The following is a 17908-nucleotide window of genomic DNA, read 5'->3' on the forward strand; positions in this document are numbered from 1 at the left end:
TGACTCAGTGTTCAGCACTTTTACTGCAGGAATGTTCTTGTTTCAAACCAGCGGGGGTCTTTCTGTGTTCAGCAGCATGTGTTTGCATGTGGTTGTGTTTACTTACAGTACAGTCACGATCTCTCCCATGTCCGTGTGGGTTTCCTTCCTTCCTCCCACAGTCCAGACATGTTGAACAGGTGAAACATTGAATCTAAACAGTCTGTAGCTGTGAAGCCTATCCGGCTTCACTTCTCTTCTCCTAAATAGTGTTATAGCTCATTAGTATATAAGTCAAAACGTTATCACAATATAATTATATTATGTTTATTACTGTGATTTCACCAGTGCATAATCATCAGAATCAGAGGATTCGGTCCTTCCCCTTCATTTATTTATTATCCTAGTTGTGCACAACATATTATCATGTGCAAAACAAGAATAGACAGGTACAGGAACGGATTTACCTACAGTATGTACCTTTGGAGCCTAATAATTACAGTAAACTAACCAATTATTATCATCTCCAGGAGCCTGGTTGACTGAAACGTTTTTACAGCAGAATGAGAATAAACCCAAAGTTATATTATTTAGTCCAAAGCATAAAACCTATCTGCTTTATTTTGTCTTGTCAAGTAGTTTTAATCAGGCAGTCCTGCCTTATTTCCTGACTCTTAACAATTTTCTGTGTTTGACCTAGAGAAAGTTAACAGGCTCTGTCTATTGACTCTCTATTGATTGATATTCTTTCTAACTTCACCTTAAAAAAAACACTCTTACTTGTTGGCTTTTAACTGTGCCAAACATGTTCTTCTAAGCCTTACTGTAAGTAATCTGCTGTTTGTGACATACATACCATATGTTTTGATTTTGTTTTTGAATAAAATGTTATTAGCAACAAATTATCTCATTCAAGTCAATTTTATTTATAGTATAAAATAACAAGAGTTATCTCAAGACACTTTACAGATAGAGTAGGTCTAGACCACATTCTATAATTTACAAAGACCAACAATTCCAGTAATTCCCCCAAGAGCAAGCATTTAGTGCGACAGTAGCGAGGAAAAACTCCCTTAACTAAGGCATTGTCCCCTGTTTCTTTCCCATTGCCAAATAATCCTGTTATTTCCTTCCTCCTGTCACCAATATCTTCTTCTTCCTCCATTTCTGGCCCCACATCTTTAAAACAAAGTCAAATGCATACATTTCCAAGCATCTATGCAGTGGTGAGAGGGATTGAAATTATACTACGGATATAGATTTTTTTTTAAATACATATTTGAAGTTTTGTTGTTTGTATTATAAATTAGCAAATAAAAAAAAACTAATCCAATACAACATGAACTGATGATTGTTGTTTGCAGTTCAATGTATTATGTATTAGCAAATTAAAAAAACGAATCCAATACAATATGAACTGACATTCTATAGTTCCACCCCAAACTGGCTTTTATTTTGAAGGCGAAGAAAATAAGGGGCGTGGCGTGAGCGGGGGGCGTGGCGTGAGCGGGGGGCGTGGCGTGAGCGGACGCAAGCCGCAGCTGGACCATATTGGCTCAAAACGGGAATCTCTGCATGTTGCAACTAAGCCCCGCCCCTCTACCTGGGATTGTAATTACATTGGCTGATAGGTCATGACCCTCCAACAAAATTAAAGAAAGACGATGATTGACATATTAGGCTGCTATCATGTTAAGCTGTGTGGCTGATTACCCTTACACGTGCTGAACATGGTGCTGAATCATGTACACTTCACTCAATCTACAGTCAACTGCATGAACTTCACACTTTGATCTTTTAAAAACTGTAAATATAACTCTTACCTTTTAAACGTTTTATTCATGTTAACCATTTCAACATATGGCATTAACTTATATTTTCTTCACCATATTTATATATTTGTATTGCATTAAAATGATTTCAATAAATATCTAAATGAAATTTAGCCAGGCTACATATTATTTAGAACACTTCTTTACTTTGCAGTCTGTATGCACAAACACTTTGATGGTAATATACATATTGTGAACACAAAAACCACACTAGAGCAAGTCAGAACACCTCTACTCCTTACATATATGACTGAACAGGGACCAGTTAACTAACTTTGTAGACAGTTCACACAGACTATGAGCAAATATTCAACCTCCAGCCTGTTACCAGAACCTAGGAACTAGCAACTGGCATTAGTTGGAAGTTCAAATTCACCCCTTGGTCTGTTATTCCAACCCATCCTGAGTCCTAGTTATAGATCTCCTTCAAACCTAGACTCTGGGCCTAGCAGCTGCTGTCAGTGAGTAACTACCGTTTTTATTAGGCTACTTGTTTTGCAGCTCTTCTGGATATTTGCTCATAGTCTGTGTGAACTTTCTACAAAGTTAGTTAACTGGTCCCTGTTCAGTCATATATGTAAGGAGTAGAGGTGTTCTGACTTGCTCTAGTGTCTACAACTTCCTGTAAGGGAGATCACATTCTCCGAAACAGTGCTGATCCAGTTCCACTTTTCCCGAGGAGGCTGCGGTGTCATCCATTGTTTTGAAAGGTGTCACTTGATTGTCAACTCTCCATCGCAGCCCTGCATGGCAGTCAAGAAAAGAACCTCCTGAACCATTCCTGCTTAACTCACCTCCACTGGACCTTGCATATTGTTTTCCATCTCAACATCAAACATATTGAACGATACTCTAAAATTTATATATAAATCGCCCAGTCCTACATCAGCCCAAACTTACTTTTCCTGACACATTTACCATTAACTTGTACATAATTCATCCCCGTACACTGGAGTATGTCATGAGTACAGATGCCCATCAATACACTGTTGCAGGATAGGTGAATGACACCAACATATGGCACTTGAAGAAAAACTAATGTCCAGTATGTGATAACAGGACATGCTAGTCATCAATTATCAACAGTGTAGCAAGTTGTTCGTTAAGGGCTAACAGCTGGTTAACATTACAACAAAAACTATTTGTTCCGCGTATTCTCTTGTGTGTATCGCGTATCCGTCTCCTCTAGCTGTTGTGGTTGATATGACGTAGGTCCTCTAGTTTTGACCAGACGCAAAAATGGTGACAGCAAAGCACTGTGATGTCACGTGGTCCTTATAAATTTATACCAGAAACTATGCACAAAGGACTACTTCACCTGCTGCTGAATTTTTTATGTTATTTAATAAATCTCATTTTTATGTCATCCTTTTGTGTTTGTCAGTACATTTTTCAGCTTAATATTTTAAGTAATGCATGGAATAAAAATAAATTAAAATGCTTAATGATTTATTATTATAACTTAATGTCCAATTGAGTCAAGATCATAAACCATAGTATTTGAATGTGTTGAGGGATCTGACACCTGCTGTTCCTGTGTCAAGGTAAGTCTACTGAAAGGTCAAATGAAGTATGAAACGCGTATGTTTAATTTAGTTGCTTTAGATTAGATTTAGATTCAGTTGCTGGTGGGTGTTTTTTGCATAAAGATATGAAAGTAGAGGAAATAATATATCTAGCCATCTTCAGGTCAACTGCGCTTACTGGAATTAAAATAAATGGTGATAGTGACCTATTCTGCCATTATAATTTTAATTTAGTTTTTATTGAGATATAACTTATCCTTATTTAACTGACTGTATGCAAGACAGCTGTGACTGTCTAAGATTGTACCAAACTAGCATTCTTTTGCAGTAAATAAGTAAACTTATTTAGGTTTGCTTGTTGCATGCACTTTACAGAAACTATTAATCCTTTTTGTCAAGATTTTCAGAGTTGTCAGATTTTCTGGTAAGCTACCCTTTGGTTCCTAGTAGTTGAATTAAGAGTACAGTATTTTTGAAAATCTGCTTACTCTTCATGTTAACCCCTCTCTTGGTCTTGTAGTAATAGACCTGTATTTGCGGCAATTACATATCACCATATTTGAAACCCTTTTAACAATAGACCCAGATAAAATGTACAATAAAAGGCAGATGTGATGCCATTAGGTTCTTAGTGTGACAGCGCTTATTAAATTTAAGCAGGTAATAATGAAAATAGCTCCTCACCACTTTTTATTACATTTTTGGGAGGATGATTTGGATTGATTAATTAAATAAAGTATGAGCACCAAGTGCCTACTGATGTCTAGCAATACAAAACTAACATACTACAAAGTTGTGCATTTCTTTGGGCTACTCAAACAAGCTGCAAAGGAGATCTATGCTTGATTAGTGTTGCCTGACCTCCTTCTTTACTGATTGGGTGATTAGAGTTCAAATCTATTGGCTGTGAAAGCCACAGGGCGGAGTTGATTATCAAAACGCCACCAGGTGTCTAATAAGCATCTGGTGGCGTTTATTAAACGCCTGGTGACGTCACACGCGTGGTGGCGTTTAATAAACGGCAGGTGGCGTTTATTAGACGTGTAGTGGCGTTTAATAAACGGCAGGTGGCGCCACAAACGTCGTTCAAAACGCCATGCGAATTGTGACGAAATGTGACCCTTTTGGCGTTCCATAGTATGGGCGCCTTACGCGCCGGGAGACGGCCGCGGGGGACCCGCCACAATAACAGGATGGCGGAGGTTGGGTTTTAGGAGAAACTCTCTGCACTCTCTGCTTTGGGGAGAAAAGCTGCTCCATTGTGCATTCTCCTTTTATATACACTTATCTTGAGGCCACGACTTACTATCTTGAGGCCACGACTTACTATCTTGAGGCCACGAGATAGTTATAATTAATTTTTTTTGACAAAGTGGGACCAGTGGGGGCTCCGTATGTATTAGCTTCTCTGCATTGGCTTCCTGTAAAATCCAGGATTGAATTTAAAATCCTTCTCCTGACCTACAAAGCTCTAAATGGTTTAGTACCATCATATCTAGAAGAGCTCTTAGTACCTTATTGTAGAGCACTACGCTTGCAAAAGTCAGAGCTACTTGTGGTTCCTAGAGTCTCTAAAAGTAGGATAGGAGCCAGAGCCTTCAGCTACCAGCTCCCAGTCTGGGTTCGGGGGGCAGACACTGTCACCACATTTAAGAATAAACTGAAAACCCTCCTCTTTGATAAAGCATATAGTTAGGGAGTGAGGAGATCCAGAAGTGCTTTATACTAAACTAGCTCTGGGGAGTTTACTCCCCGGAGTCCTTATGTTTCTTTTTCCTAGCGTTTTTCGTTGGATCTGGATGGCACCAAGATCTTGGTTGCAGCTGTCGCCGTGGTCCTGCTTCACTACACCTCTACTATGCTCTACGGTGCCCTGCTGTGTCCTGCTGAACCTGCTACATCCAGCCATGCCCTGCTGTGCCACGCTACATACTGTAACGCCCTGCAGTGCCCTGCTATGACATGAACTACTACGACTACTATTTCTTAGTCACTGTTCCATTATCTTTATTGTGACTATTATTGCCACTGTTCATCACATCCCCAACCGGCATCGTCAGACACCGCCTACCAAGAGCCTGGGTCTGGCCGAGGTTTCTTCCTAAAAGGGAGTTTTTCCTCGCCACTGTCACACTAAATGCTTGCTCTTGGGGGAATTACTAGAATTGTTGGGAGTTTATAAATTATAGAGTGTGGTCTAGACCTACTCTATCTGTAAAGTGTCTCGAGATAACTTGTTATGATGTGATACTATAAATAAAATTGAATTGAAGGTGTACTGGTTGCGGAGATGTAAAGATATTTCTGTGCCATGTTTGTGAGTAAGGGTGATTGGCTTTTGTCACCATTCAAGAACCTGGGTATCCCCATCAGTTAACTCTTCTTGCAGATAATCAGCCATTTCAGCGTGTGCTTGTTGCTCTGGAGGAGTGCTGATCACAAGCTTGACTCTGCCAAGAAGAAGGCCCAATGTTTTAGTCTTTTTAGTTGGCTGATTGGTTCCTCGTCATCGTCCGCTCCAACACTTACAGGTGGAATGCTGTCCTTTCAGCAATCTCATCCTCAAGCTAGGAAACACAGCCATCGGATTCTTAAGTTGACATCTGATGTAGTCCAGGTTGGCATCATTTATGTGGCTGGCCTTGTACTGTGGGGTCAAGTAGGGTGACTGTGCACATTAACTGAAATGTGTTGTCACTGTCATATTTGAAGACAAGCTGCTCCAAGATTCCCTGTTTGATGTCTGCCATCACTTTCTTTCTTCATAAGCACATTAGGTGCAGCAGAGGCAGTAGAGATGTCACTTGACATTATATCTGTATATTCTGCGACAGAGATCCGTCTCTGACAGCTGGCAGTGCGGCAGTGTCCTTTCAGGTTAAGGTTGGTAGTTTGCATTGGCTCATGTCTCTAAAAAGCCCTTATAATGGCAGCAGATGTTCTTAATTCTTAACTGTTAAAATTAAGATTTGACAAAATACACTGTATGAGCAATCATGGATATTTTCTAGGCGAATATCCACCTGTGGATAGCCTGCATAATGGACTAATAAAAAATGTCAGGGTAATCAGGATGGGCAATGAGTAAAGGAAATATTCAACTTATTCTTACGTGTTTTACATATTTTTTCATACCATTATCGGAGAATGTCGTGGTAAATGTAGCTGCTCTTTGGAGTTGTTGCTGCCTGTTCTAGCTGTGAAAGCTGCGTTAATTGAGCGACACACCGAAAGGTCAGTCAGTTTTAGTTTTTTCTCTGTTCAATGCATTGTTGATTGACACGTTCAAATTGTGGCAAAAGCAGTTACGCCACGGCCACTTCAGGTCTCAGACAGCTGCCACGATGTTGGCTGTCTACAGAGACCGCATTTTTTTACAGTGTGTTCAGGGACAGGCAGCTCGTGGATAGTGAGGAGATGTTTGCTGTATGTGACAAAAAATGTTGTAGCCTAAAAAACGTGTGACATCGCTTAGAGCACCTTTAACCAATGGTTGAGAATTGTTATGACTGGGGTGGCACGAAGTACACACATGCACGTGCACACACACACACACACACACACACACACACACACAGGAACTTCCTCATCAGTGCCATGTCTTGGAATAATCTGATGACCCCACTGTGGTTAATCTGTCTTGCTCTATGGCAAGCAGGAGAAGGTCAGAGATCATTTTCAGTTTTGAACTGCAGGTGTCAAAAGCTTCTGTAGAGAGATGATCTGTGTTCAATAGGTTATTGTCATCTTCACTAAGGTTGGAAACATGAGCTGTCCCATGTTTTCCTTTACTATAGCAAATATTTCTTGCAAGTCTTTTGAAGGGAAGCTGGAGTGGAAGATCTTTAGCCCTGTCTTTTGGTTCTCATCTTCACCATAGAAATCACAGAGGTCGACAGCTTCCTCTGCTTCTGAGATTGGGGCGCTTACCAAGTTGACATGTACTGATTGGAGGAGTGGAAGGATTATGTAGATGATTGTGTCAGTAGGACTTCCAGTGTTGCCCCCTTGAATCTTTGGGCTCCTGAGTCATAGTATCTACCTATCTACTACATCCTGAAGTATGCTTCCTCAGACACAGTTGTTGAGCTGTGTCGAAAAACGCACTGGCACTTTCCGTTTCTTCTCTGACCAGGCACTACACCACAGTAGGTGTTTGACTGTTAAGGCGCTCTTCCTTCTCTGATGCACCTCCAAATATTTCCTTAAACTTCTCCTCAAACCTCATTGTTTGCAATGTGTGAAGCATGCCATCAAACAACGTGCAAGATAAGCAGACCTAAGAGCACTTAAATAGATTTAGAGGAAAGGAAGTGGGGGTCACCAAAGGGAGTAGTTTTTATCTAAACTTCACTGCAGACCAGCCAGTAGATACCTTGTGTACGACGATGACATGATCTGAGGGTCTCGAATTTTCCAAAATGAAAAATGTTCATCCTCTGGGGAACACTCAGCTAATTGGTGCTACATCCTGTGTAGAAGTGGAAGTCTGAAGGTGGTATTGGCGAAATGGGTTACCAACATGTTTCATTTGTCAGGACCAATAATAGCCACATAAAATGTAATGGAAGTCTGCCCAGTAGTTTTGTAAGATCAAAACACATTCTCACTTCCAACTCGTCAAATACTGAGCTTGGTCAGGCCCTTGGCGTTATTTTTTAACACTCTGGGTTCCCCTTTGGTGTAATTTTTCAATGCGCTTGTTGTCATTTTTTGACGTTTTTAGGTCAGGACCTCTTACTAATGATTTTCAACAAACAGTAACTCTTTTACTCTGGATTCTTCCATTATCAATAATATAAGCCTGGACTTAACAGCAGCTGTGTCTGTCTAACAACATGCTGCTCAGTCAGTACAGGGCTCTGTTGTCTCGCCTGTCCTCCCAGTTCACATAATGGAAGGTCTTTGGATCCATTACCATCATTTACCCTTGTGGCAACGCTCACACTAGCTGTACAATTACACCCTTTTCAGCTGTGGCTGGATATGGACCAACACACACACACACACACACACACACACACACACACACACAATGAAGTCTTATTTTAAATCTATTTAAAATAAACAATTGTACAAATATGAATTATTTGTACTGACAGCTTCACAGGATGACATGATACCATGATTTTAGGCTTTTTACAAAGATTGATTCTTGCATATTCAAAATATACTTGTCAAGATCATGTCCAACTCCCTCAAGTAGATCACTCAACTGCCAACAATTTATAGGGTTTAACCCCATACATTAATTTAATTTCACTACATAATCTTCCTATTGGCTGTTCGGCCTGCTGCCATAGGTGGTTGTGGCTTACCTACTCGCAAAGCAGCTGGGAGTTTCTCTTCATTTTTCATGTTTCTCTGAATGTCGCAACGGATAATCCTTTTCCCCCATTAAGTTGTGTTAGCATTAACCTAAAAAGCTTCTAGACAAGTGATAATTTTATCAAATTTCCCCAGGGTTATCCCGTGACATCAACTAATGCCTTGGTCATATATTCAGACAATGCTAATTGATGTACTCCAGAGCACATGTGTCAAACTCAAGGCTCGCAGGCCAAATCCGGCCCCTCGCAAGATTTGATCTGGCACACATATCAATTTAGGTTCACAATAGATTTAGGCCTGCCTAGTTGTGTGCAGAAACCAAAAAGACAGGTAATTCTTTTCAAACTGTAATTATGTGACACTCAAAGCAGAATTTTGCAGATTTGCCGACTGAGACTCAGGAATTCCCACAGAATTAGAGAGTTATCATATTTAGGCTGTGAAACAGGTTGCTGTAAAAAATTTAATCATTGTTTATACTTGAGTCAAAATATGGTATTGATTTATTTATAGTAAATACATGTAGCCCCTGTCTGAACATTAAAGTAGTAGGCACACTTCCTGGCTAGCCCCTATTCCACAGTGTAGTTTTTCGGTTAGATGTCGCTGTTTGTAACAAACTAATCCGGATGAGATATCTATCTATCTATCTATCTATCTATCTATCTATCTATCTATCTATATATAATGCTGATGGTGCCGGAGTGGGACTCATTTTCAGCCCTGGAGTTTAATGACCGGCCCATTTCACTTCACGACTGACTATATTTCAAAAAAATTAATTAAAACCTTAGTATATAAGTCTGCAATAGCGCCTTGTTCTCTATAGCCTTGTAATTCAGTGAATTTTTGTAAAATATCATTTCCAATTCAATGCAAATACAGTAAGCGTTGCTTCACAATGTAGATTTATTATAACTGTAAACATAAAACATCTTTACAACATCCCAATGATGTTCAACAATATCAGAATCTATTTTTTGTGCAAATAAGTAATCACAAATATCCAAAACTTGAAATTAAATAAAGTTGTATTGCCCTTTCTAATGACATCATAATCTATTTTTTCCTTTATATAATATATTATATAACTTTCTATTCCCTTTCAGTCGTGGGCTTTGCATATTTAATATCCTAATTTTGAGGATTAAGAAGAAAAAAATTTGGGCATAAAAAGTGATTATATTGTAACTAATCTGATCATGTCTGGTTGTGTACACACTGTGGTTCAAGAGCTTACAGTAGATGTGCCTTCCACACTGACAACAGCTATCCCTTGCACACTACTGGCTCAGCTTCTGACCAGGGGCGATTCTAGGATCAGACCTTGTGGAGGGCTCAGCCCCTAATGAGAATGTTACACGGATTCAGTGCCGGATTCAATAATTTTATTAGGCGATAATCTCCGAGCTAGCTACGGAAGAACAATGTCAGCTATCGTTTTTAACTAAACCTGACACTTTATAAGTCACAGTAATAACGACCAGTTTGACACAATGTTCTATTCTATGTTCATTCAGCAAATTTAGTTGCTTACATTTCAATTTGGGTTCTAATCTGTGCCATGAAATAACCAACATCTTCTCTGGGGACTACCAACATTTAACTTCACAACCGTCTCCTGCTCTCCGTCTGACAGATTAGATAGAGACTCAGCCAAAGGCGGGAGTCTGGCACAATCTCCTCCAGTTGGCCAACACTACATTTCTGTTAACCCTTTCCTTGACAGGGTTACAGGTGCTTTAAACCCTTTGAACCTGTAATTGTTTGTCCTCTGTCACTAACAGACAAGTTTGCAAACTCTAACTTGAAACACCAAATTTGATTTAAAAAAAAAAAAAAAAAAAAAAAAAGGGGGGGGCTGAGATGAAATGTAGGGGGTCTAAAATCCCCCATGCTTCTGACACTAAATCACATTTTATGAATTGTCATAATTCATAGCACAAATTAATGTATTGGCAACGTATTGTTTTGCAAGATTGCTAGCATCCTGCACTGCTCCTAACTAGCTTAGCTTACCCGTCTCATCATCTTCTTTTGGCTTTTCACTCTTGCTAGTTTTTATGAAAAAGTTAATCTGGCCGCTTCACTTTCTAGAGCTCTCCTTTTTAAATTGTCGCCTTTTCAGAGCTGTTTTACGCTTTCTATTACTTGTTTAAAACAGCTTATTTCTGGCCGGATAGCTCAGTTGGTAGAGCAGGCACACTAATATAGAGGTTTATTCCTCGACGCAGAAGGTCCAGGGTTCGGGTTCGACCTGTGACGGTTTCCTGCATGTCTTCCGCCTTTGATGTCTGAGCTGTCCTATCATTAAAGAAGGAAATGCCCATAAATATAATCTTCAAAAAAAACTGCTTATTTTTGCTTGCGGTTGCATCCTCCAACAAGCACCAGTGACTGAAGTGTACGAGATGATGGTTTGTTTTGTTTTTTTAGCAAGGTGCCACCATCGGAGGACTCAAAACATAAATATGTCATCATTAACCAGGCTGCACTCTGCGAGTGGGCTGCATGACTGTAGAGAACGGTGGGCTGCAAGAAAAAATAAATACTGTAAATACAAAGAGTGGGGTGCAGGTACAGCCAGCCTAGAGACAGCATCTATGACATTCAACTGTGATTTCAACCCAGTGCCATACCTGAACACCGACAGGTGCTTTCATTAAAGGAACAAGAAGTGGTGTCTTTTAGTGTTTATTACAAAACTTTCATCACATTCATTTGCACTTGACTTGAATCACATGTCAAGGTAAGCGGTGTAATCATATTTACATTCTTTCATTTTCTGTTTTTTTTTTAACCATTCTTCCATCCAGCAGACATCAGCAGCGCTGTGTTCTTCCCCTTCAACAAAGCCGAGGCAGTTTTCTCACAATCCTGCTCCACTGTGGATGAATGAAAGGCTGCCAGGCTGAATGGTGATGATTACTCACTGCTGTGTCAGTAATCTACCTCCTGAGACTTCCCGGCTCCCACCAGGTTTGTTGTTTTCATCGCTTTTTCTTAAGCAGAGAGGGAATGAGCCCGAGAGAGGTAGTGGGTGGATTGCCGTCAGGTTGGTGGTAGGGAATTGAGGTTTAGAAGTTTGCATTCCCATTACCATAGGCCATATCGCCTGCACTGTCAATTACACTGAAAGCAGAGTCTGCAGGGGGTTAGGCTGAATGTAACAGGTGGAGATGAATGACAATCAGCCCTTCGGGAACACTTTTAATGAGGCAAATCTGTTTCTCTTGTCAGATTATGATGCCGAGAATTTTGGTGCGCTACATAGAGAATCGAGTATTCTTATCAAAAGCCCCTCTTCTCAGACGACAGTGTAGACAATGCAGTCAGTGGCATAATCTGAAGACACTTGCACAGCTAGCTAAATCCTTTTTACATCTTTCATTGTTCACTTCTGTTGGTGACTTAAATTAATGTAAATCTAGTACAGTTCATTTGCAAGGACATTCCTAAAAAATAAGATTTCAGTTTTTTCGAGGATTGTTGTAAGGATTCAACTATGATTTTTGTAGATGTGTGGTTTATAACAGTGTGAGTAGGTTAACAATACAATGAAGATGTGACAGTATGCTTTTTATTTAAACAACACTGAACACTGTGCCCAGCTTTTGTCTCTATGAGTATGTTTTAGTAATTGTATAACCAAATGATCAACATTTTATTTATCTGCTTTCTGTAAGGGAATAAGATAAAGATGTAGCAGTATATCAGTCTCATGTGTGTTGGAACCAAACAGTATGATTAAACTGACCTCTGAGAGACAAAAGAACACGTGGGTTTCCTGAACAAAAGGAATTGGGGCCTACACGTAATTCTGGGAGCCTGGGCACCAAACTACTAGAAAGAGAAAAGTTCACAAAATGTCAGGAATTCCTGAATTCCCATAGGTCAACGGACTTTGAACGCCACATGAGTCCATGTCCAGTGCTCTGCAGAATAAATACGTTTAACCCTCGCTCCTCCCTGTCTTCCACCGCAACGCAAGTTGCTGAAAGGAAGCGTGCAGACGTTTGTGGTAAATAGTTACATATTTTGGTAAAGTGGACTATTTCGATGTTCTGATGTTCTCTTGGATCCTCCGGAACACGCACCTAGTGTTCCATACCTGCAGAAGAGAAAACAGCGTTTTTCTCATCGAGTCGACCGAGCTTGCTCCGCGCTGCCCTTGGGATCAACAAGCTTTTCCGCGCGCCGCTGACGAGTGGGCCGGAGATCGTTCCGTTACCGTGGAGATCTATGGACTAACGAACGATAACACACTGTAATAGAGGAGACACACCAGCCCGATAATCGTCCGTCTGGCGAGGTCGATGACTCGAGTCTGTTCGGTGTGTCCCGTGCCGTCGGCTGTCCGAGGAGCCGTCGGCCTTCATTTGGGCCGACCCGACATGTTCAGTCGGAGACAGGGCAGTTGGGACTCACCCGGAAATGGCGAGCGGATGAGCCTTTTAAAATGACCTTTGTCAATCTGAAATGAAGACAGATTCAGCAACTGCATGGCCTATTTCTCACTTAAAATGTTTTCAGAAACACGTTTCGGTGAACTATTTTAGTACAATATGAGATTGTATTCTGAACAAGCCGCCATGACAGTCTGGCTGTGAATTTTCGGAGAAAAAAGAACCACGTGACGCGTTCGTCCAATCAGCTGCCAGTTTTCATTTTCTGGGAAATAATCAGACTGTTAATGGAAACAATACAGAGCAGCGCCGCCTGCTGCTATGGAGACGTATTACGTTTCGCGCACGCGCAGAGCGTATGCTCAAGTCGGCGTCGCCTCAGTGTGTTCTGAGGCATTTTTTGGACCTCGGGGACCCGACTGATTAGTCCGATCAGTGCCTGTTCTGCCGACGGTTGGCCGTCTGGTTGGTGTGTCAGGGACTTAAGGCTTTATTGTTCTGGGCAGATGTAGAACAGGGTGTGTTTTATTAATGAGTGAAGGCTAGTGTTGCCATTGTTTGCCATTAATGTGATAGGACCGCCGTGTCATAGTTTTGCTGTGAATGTATCATTTGATCACGATATATTGTTGAAGTTTTGTGTTGAGACTGTAGCTTTATTGGAACTGTAAATGCTACACTGCTCCCGCAGCGGAGCTTAGTTACTGTACTGAGCGAGAGAATAAACCGTCTGTTTGTCATTCGGACAGCGGCCCTGTGCAAACAAAGGGACCGGTTATTCTTTCAGCGAACAGATCAGCTGTTAGCTGTGGGGCTGTTTATATGTTTAGCCTCTCTGGTAACAGAGAGGCTAAACATATAAACATCCCCACGTTAGCCAAGTTTCTCAGACTCTGGTCGTAACATCACGTTAGGCACAGAGTTGTGAGTGAAAAGAGAGGGTGGTTATTGTCAGAACCTCAAAAATCAAGACTCCAAGTGCTCGTTTTTCTTTCTCTCTAATAGGTGAATTATACTGGACGCATCCAAGGTGGCGCGCGCCATCGTGACGTCAAAATGATGTCATATCCTGCCGGCGCGTCCGATTTATAGCGCGCGCCCAGCTGTCGCGCACGGCTCTTTTTTTTTCAGCGGATTTTTCAACCGGATGCCAGGACTCTCACAGTGACTGCTAGTCTCTCTTGTAAACTTACTGGGTTAAGATGAGTTCTTTTATGGTGAATGAAAGGCTTGATCCAACCAAGTAGGTCATTCAATCAAATCGAAGCATTGATGGCAAACGTTGTTTATTTTTTTCTTCTTCTTCTAGTCCGTAGAAAGAGCAACGTCTGTAGCCATGGCTCATTAGCGCCAACGCTGTTCAGGAGAAGACTGCAACTAGTGTCGCGAGCACCAGTGCGGGTATAAATGGTCACGGCGATCCCATGACGTCACATTTGGACGCGCCATGCGGGCTGCGGTTACTGTAAAACACGCTTAAGTGTGCTTCCTTTCCACACACACACACACACACACACACACACACACACACACACACACACACACACACACCTGTTTTGCTTTTGTTGTAGTTTGTAACAAGTATATAGGTTTATTGATTGAACAACTATTGATCATTTGGAAGTTAAATAAATTCTATTATACTTTAAATAGAAGTTGTTTGTGATTGTGTATATATTGTGGTAACAGCTGGTTGAACAGGTCTGTGCTCGAATTTCACCCTTCTTTTGTTCCTTCAAAGATACCAGATAAATAAATCAAATTAATTAAGATCTGTATTTTAAAGGGAACACCACCTATGAGACTGTTTCACAGTTCAGTTATTGGTCCCCGATTCCAGGGTGGAGCCCCATTTTGATTAAATTTGGTAAAGTTATTAAAACACATATTCATAACTTTATTAATATTGATAAAACATCTTTGATATATTGCCAATAATTGAATCTGTACCCTTACCAATTCCCAACATGTGGGTTAAGTATGGAGCTGGAGTCAGGTCATGGTTAGCCTAGCTTATCATAAAAGCTGGAAGCAGGGGGAAACAGCTAGTCTGACCCTGTCCAAAAATACATCCACCATACATCCACCAACACACAAATAGAAATGTAGAAATGTCAGTTAATCATTTCATGGCAAGTTGTATGTTGCATCTGACCAGTATTTCTGTGCCGTGCATTGAGCTATCAAGAAAGACGGAATACTGTATTTCCTTTAAAGGTTGCTCACTGGGCACAAACTTACTTAACTTAACAAAAAAAACTTGTTTTGAAAGAACTTAGGCTTCCTAGTCCTTCTCTGACTGAGCAGGTTTATAGGTTATTATTATCTGATAGGGGTGTAATGCAAGGGTATTATCTGTATTGGAATGTGTCCATCCACGTCCCCACTCTGTCTTTTAAGGTAAACAAACAAATGTATTAAGATTTGACTGGGTTATGACTCTGAGAAGAAGCGATGTGGCGTGTGGTAAATTGTTTCAAACAGGAGACAAGTTAGGAGCATGATGTAGGGGGTGAGTATTACTGCAAAAATTGTGAGGTAGATTACAGCCCATAATGTGTGAATAGCTGAGAAATGTATTCTTATTTTTTAATACTACCTGCACTACCTGCTCCAACAGGGCCATCATTTTTCCGATATATTAATGAAGAGGAGTAATAAATCCTCTTCTTTTCTGTCCGCTCATCCAGATTCTCAACTAGGCTCTGTGCCCCGCTGAGGTCTGTGGTTGATGAATCACTGCGTAGTAACACGGCTGTATATTGATCTCAATACTTGCAATCATTCACATCTAATTTACACGCACACTCACTTGTCTTGTTAAAGGATTTCAGACTCCCACACAGTCCAGGCCAGCGGTTCATTTCAGCTACTGGAGGAACAGACTCCACACAGCAAATAACACTAACACATGAACAGTATTCATCACAGGCTCAGGACTAGCCCATAATATGAAAACAAGTAGATAACATGGTGAAGCGGTGATGCCTGCCCAGCGTGGCAGTGGGTTGCGGTCATTAAGTCGTATTATGTCACAGTGACTATGAGTCTGGACCTCTGTCGGCCTCGGGGCTCACTGCGTGGGACGCGGGGCTCACATGATGTCTGATAATAGAAAGAGCATGCTAGGCCATCAGTGTTTGCGGGATGAGAGATTGCAGGACATTGTGGTGCACATGGATTATACAATGTTTCTTCCATAAATATCAGATGGACTGGGGGAAGCTGTATTGTTTCACAGGGGCCTATGGATAATAACTTGTCAACAACATGACTGGCTGCATTAAAACAACTCCCTTTGGAACAATGTTATCAGTTTCTCCCTGAGAAATGCTCATTTTATAATTTTTTTAATACAGTAGGTTGAAAAAAAAAATCACAGTACAGTATAATGAAAAAGTATTAGTATAGTATGTCGAAAAAAGTGATTAAAAAGTCATAGTATAGTATTTCGCAAAAAAATGATAAAACGCCATAGTATAGTATGTCGAAAAAAGTGATAAAAAAGCCATAGTATAGCAGTATAGTTTAGCATGACTGCAGACGAGGTGGACGAGTGGTGTGGTTAAGGCAATGGACTGCTAATCTATTGTGCTCTGCACTCGTGGGTTCGAATCCCATCCTCATCGAGCCATGGTGTGTTATATTGCAACTATTACTTGTCAACAACATGACTGGCTGCATTAAAACAACTATCTTTGGAACAATGTTATCAGTTTCTTCCTGTGAAATGTTAATTTTATAATTTTTTTTGTACAATAGGTTGAAAGAAAATCATAGTATAGTATATCTAAAAAGTCATAGTATAGTATGTCGAAAAAAAAGTCATAGTATAGTATTTTGCAAAAAAAGTAATAAAACGCCATAGTATAGTATGTAAAAAAAAGTGATAAAATAGCCATAGTATAGTATGTCGAAAAAAGTGATAAAACGTCATAGTATGTCGAAAAAAGTGATAAAACGTCATAGTATAGTATGTCGAAAAAAGTGATAAAAAAGACATAGCATAGTATGTAGAAAAAAGTGATAAAACGTCATAGTATAGTATGTCGAAACAAGGATGACAAGTATGGAGACAAGTCCTTTGTCTGCAGCAGTTAGAAGGTCGTTAGTAATTTTCACCAGTGCCGTCTCTGTGCTATGATGCATTCTAAAACCTGACTGAAAGTCCTCAAATAGACTAATCCTATGTAGAAAGTCACATAACTGATTAGCGACTACATTCTCAAGGATCTTGGAGAGAAAGCAAAGGTTAGATATAGGTCTATAGTTGGCTAAGACCTCAGGATCGAGGGTGGTTTTTTTCAGAAGAGGTTTTATCACGGCTACTTTAAATAACATAACCTGTTAATAAAGACATATTGATCATATCTAGTAATGAAGTGTTAACCATGGGTAACGCTTCTTTAAGTAGCCTCATTGGGGTAGATGGCTTAGCTGAAGAGACCTTTAACATGAATTGTTGAAGGTCAACTATTACTTGTCAACAATATGACTGGCTGCATTAAAACAACTCTCTTTGGAACAATGTTATCAGTTTCTCCCTGAGAGATGCTCATTTTATAATTTTTTTAGTACAGTTGGTTGAAAAATCATAGTATAGTATATCTAAAAAGTCATGGTATAGTATGTCGAAAAAAGTGATAAAAAAGACATAGTATAGTATTTCGCAAAAAATAGATAAAATAGCCATAGTATAGCAGTATAGTGTACCATGACTGTGGAAGAGGTGGCCGAGTGGTGAAGGCGATGGACTGCTAATCCATTGTGCTCTGCACGCGTGGGTTTGAATCCCATCGTTGTCAAACCAGGTGTGTCATACTGCAAATTACTT

The 17908-nt window shown here is 40.3% G+C and overlaps 1 non-coding gene across 1 annotated transcript; it reads left to right on the top strand.

The window, feature by feature from the left end:
* The first annotated feature begins 17797 nt into the window (after window positions 1-17797).
* trnas-gcu lies at window positions 17798-17879 on the top strand. Its single transcript has one exon. It is a non-coding gene; the product is annotated as a tRNA-Ser (tRNA).
* The last annotated feature ends 29 nt before the right edge of the window (window positions 17880-17908 follow it).

Source organism: Sander lucioperca, chromosome 23 (assembly GCF_008315115.2).
Source record: "Sander lucioperca isolate FBNREF2018 chromosome 23, SLUC_FBN_1.2, whole genome shotgun sequence".
Lineage (NCBI taxonomy): Eukaryota > Metazoa > Chordata > Actinopteri > Perciformes > Percidae > Sander > Sander lucioperca.